The following is a 3724-nucleotide window of genomic DNA, read 5'->3' as shown; positions in this document are numbered from 1 at the left end:
GAGCAAGATTCACTCATTCCCCCCTCACCTGCCTTCTCTTCCATTCCTACAGAACTGCTTTTTCTTGCCACTTTAATGAAAGATAATTTGCCTCATTCTATCTCTCCCTTTCTCCCTCTCTCAATATATTCCTCTCTCACCCATTAATTTAATTTTATTTATTTTAGGAATCATCCCTTCATATTCAAGTCACCGTGTGTTGTCTGTCTATAAATATATATATATATATATATGCATGTATATCTATATCTATATATATACATGCACATATACATAGATACGCATATTCCCTTCAGCTACCTTAGTATTAGGGTCTCATGAATCATACACATCATCTTTCCATGTAGGAATGTAAACAAAACAGTTCCACTTTAGTAAGTCCCTTATGATTTCTTTTTCTTGTTTATCTTGCTTCTCTTGATTCTTGTGTTTGAAAGTCAAATTTTCTATTCAGCTCTGGTCTTTTCACTAAGAAAGCTTGAAAATCCTCTATTTTATTGAAAATCCATATTTTGCCTTGGAGCACGATACTCAGTTTTGCTGGGTAGGTGATTTTTGGTTTTAATCCTAACTCTATTGACCTCCGGAATATCGTATTCCAAGCCCTTCAATTGCTTAATGTAGAAGCTGCTAGATCTTGTATTATTCTGATTGTGCTTCCACAATACTCAAATTGTTTCTTTCTGGCTGCTTGCAGTATTTTCTCCTTGATCTCGGAGCTTTGCAATTTGGCAACAATGATCCTAGGAGTTTTCTTTTGGGGATCTTTTTGAGGAGGTGATCTATGGATTATTTCAATTTCTATTTTACCCTCTGACTCTAGAACATCAGGGCAGTTTTCCTTGATAATTTCTTGAAAGATGATATCTTGGCTCTTTTTTTGATCATGGCTTTCAGGTAGTCCAATAATTTTTAAATTATCTTTCCTGGATCTATTTTCCAGGTCAGTGGTTTTTCCAATGAGATATTTCACATTGTCTTCCATTTTTTCATTCCTTTGGTTCTGTTTTATAATATCTTCATTTCTCATAAAGTCACTAGCTTCCACTTGCTCCCATCTCATTTTTAAAGTAGTATTTTCTTCAGTGGTCTTTTGGACCTCCTTTTCCATTTGGCATTCTGCCTTTCAAGGCATTCTTCTCCTCATTGGCTTTTTGGAGCTCCTTTGCCATTTGACTTAGTCTATTTTTTAAGGTGTTGTTTTCTTCATTATTTTTGTCTATATGTTTTTGGGTCTCCTTTAGCAAGTCATTGACTTGTTTTACATGGTTTTTTTACATCATTCTCATTTCTCTTCCCAGTTTTTCCTCTACCTCTCTAACTTGCTTTTTGAAATCCTTTTTGAGTTCTTCCATGGCCTGAGACCAGTTCATGTTTTTGTTGGAGGCTTTTGATCTAGGCTTTTTGGCTTTGTTGACTTCTTCTTGCTGTATGTTTTGGTCTTCTTTATCACCAAGGAAAGATTCCAAAGTGTGAGTCTGAATCTGGGTGCGTTTTTGCTGCCTGGCCACGTTCCCAGCCAATTACTTGACCCTTAAGCTTTTTGTAAATGTGTGACTACTTGTAGAGAAGAGAGTAGTTTGTTCCAAGCTTGAGGGGGTGTGCTGTTGTTTTCAGAGCTATTAATATACAACCATCTCTGCTATACCAGTGCTTCTCCTCCCCCAAGAACAGCCAACTTGGACCAGATTGAGATCTTAAGCAGGCTCTGCATTCCAGCTCAGATCAACCACTTAATTCCTCCCACCAGGTGGGCCTGGGGTCTGAAGCAACTGCAGCTGTAGCTCTGTACCTCCACCACCCCCGCTGCCCCCATGGATGTGGCCTAACCACAAACTCCATTCACTCCCCACAGCTTTTCCCACACACCTTCTCTGTTGTGTTTGGTTTTTGTGGGTTTAGAAGCCTCGTAACTGCCACAGCTCACTGATTCAGGGTGCTAAGGCCTGTTCTTCCTGGTTCCCAGTCTGGTTGGTCCTGCCGCCAGCCATGCTGGTCTGTGCTCTGCTCTACTCCCAGTTCCATGCGATAGACGTTACCTAGTGACCATCCAGGCTGTTCTGAGCTGGAGCCTTGCTTCCCTCTGCTATTTTGTGGGTTCTGCAGTTCTAGAATTTGTTCAGAGCCATTTTTATAGGTTTTTGGAGGGACCTGGGGAGGAGCTTATGCAAGTCCCTGCTTTCCATCTGCCATCTTGGCTCCACCCCCTAATTTTTGCTCACTTTTGCTGTGTAGTTGATCCTTGGTTGTAGTCCAAGCTCCTTTGCCCTTCAGAATGTCATATTCCAATTTCTCCTGACATTTAATGTAGGGGTTGAAAGATCCTGCATGATCCTGCCTCTAGTTCCTCGGTGTTTGAATTGTTTCTTTTTGGCTGCTTGCAGTTTTTTCTCCTTGACTTTCTAATTCTGAAATTTGACTATAATATTTCTTAATGTTTTCAATTTAGGATCTTTTTCAGGGTTTTTTTGGTAGATTCTTTCAATGACTATTTTCCCCTCTGGTTCTAGGACCTCTAGGCAGTTATCTTTGATAATTTCTTCAAAGATACTGTCTGGGCTCTTTTTTCATGGTGAATTTCTGGTAGACCAATAATTCTTAAATTGTCACTCCTGGATCTATTTTTCAGCTTAGTTTTTTTTTTCCAATCAGATATTTCACATTTTCTTCTATTGTTTTTTATTCTTTACATTTTGTTTGATTACTTGTTGATGCCTCATAGCATCATTGGCTTCCACTTGGTGAAATCTAGTTTTTAATGAGTTGCTGTCTTCATTTTGCTTTTGAGTCTCCTTTTCCAATTGATTGATTTTCCCTTTCAGGGTGTCATTTTATCTGTTTACATTCTTAGACATTCTGTACATTCTGTAGCCATTTCACCGATATTATTTTTTAAGACTTGATTTCATCAATGCTTTTATTTCATTTTTTCTTTTACCTTACCTAATTTGTTTTTTTAAATCCTTCTTTAGCTCTTTCAGGAATATTTTTTGGGCTTGAGATCAGTTCATATTCCCTTTTGAGGTATCAGATGTGGGTATATTGTCAATGCTGTTCTCTTCTGAATTGGTATTTTGATTTTCCCTGTTTCCATAAAAAGAATCAATGGTCCTCAATGTTTTCATGGCCTTCTTCATGTTGGTTAGCTTTTTCCTGACTTTGCAGTGGATTTCTGCTTTTGGGGCTCAGGGGATCTCTGTGCCAGGTTTCTTGTTCTGGGAATTGTGAGCCTAGTTACTGGCTTTTATACAGCCTTCAGTTTCCTGAGGTGTGGGCTAGGGAATGTCTGGCTGCCTGAAGTCTCCTCTGTCCCTGGGGCTGCTCTCCAGCACCCTTGCTCTCAAGCAATGTTCTCAGCTGTTGTCTATGCTAGTGTCTGCCACTTCCCCTGGCTGTGCAAAGGCACTTCTGGGCTCCTGGTGTTGACCCCTGCTGGCTCCATGTAGCAGAAAAAGCTTTCAAGACGTAAGAGCTAGTTTTATTGGCAATCAAAATGGGCTCAGCACTTAGTTCAACCAAGTGCCCTTGAAGAGTTTTGCCTTTATTTCCTTGATTAAATTCGGAGTCCTTGATGACATCCTTGCCTCAAGGAAAAGCCTAGTTTAGAAGGGTTTGAGTGACATGTTTGTGATAGCAGAGGCTTTTAGACCACATGGGTTTAAGTCACATTTTTGTGACCATTTTAGGTCACGTTGGTGAGTTGCATTGGGGACTCAGAAAAAGA

This window comes from Trichosurus vulpecula, chromosome 8 (genome assembly GCF_011100635.1).
Source record: "Trichosurus vulpecula isolate mTriVul1 chromosome 8, mTriVul1.pri, whole genome shotgun sequence".
In the NCBI taxonomy this organism is placed as follows: Eukaryota; Metazoa; Chordata; class Mammalia; order Diprotodontia; family Phalangeridae; genus Trichosurus; species Trichosurus vulpecula.
This window is presented reverse-complemented; position numbering follows the sequence as displayed.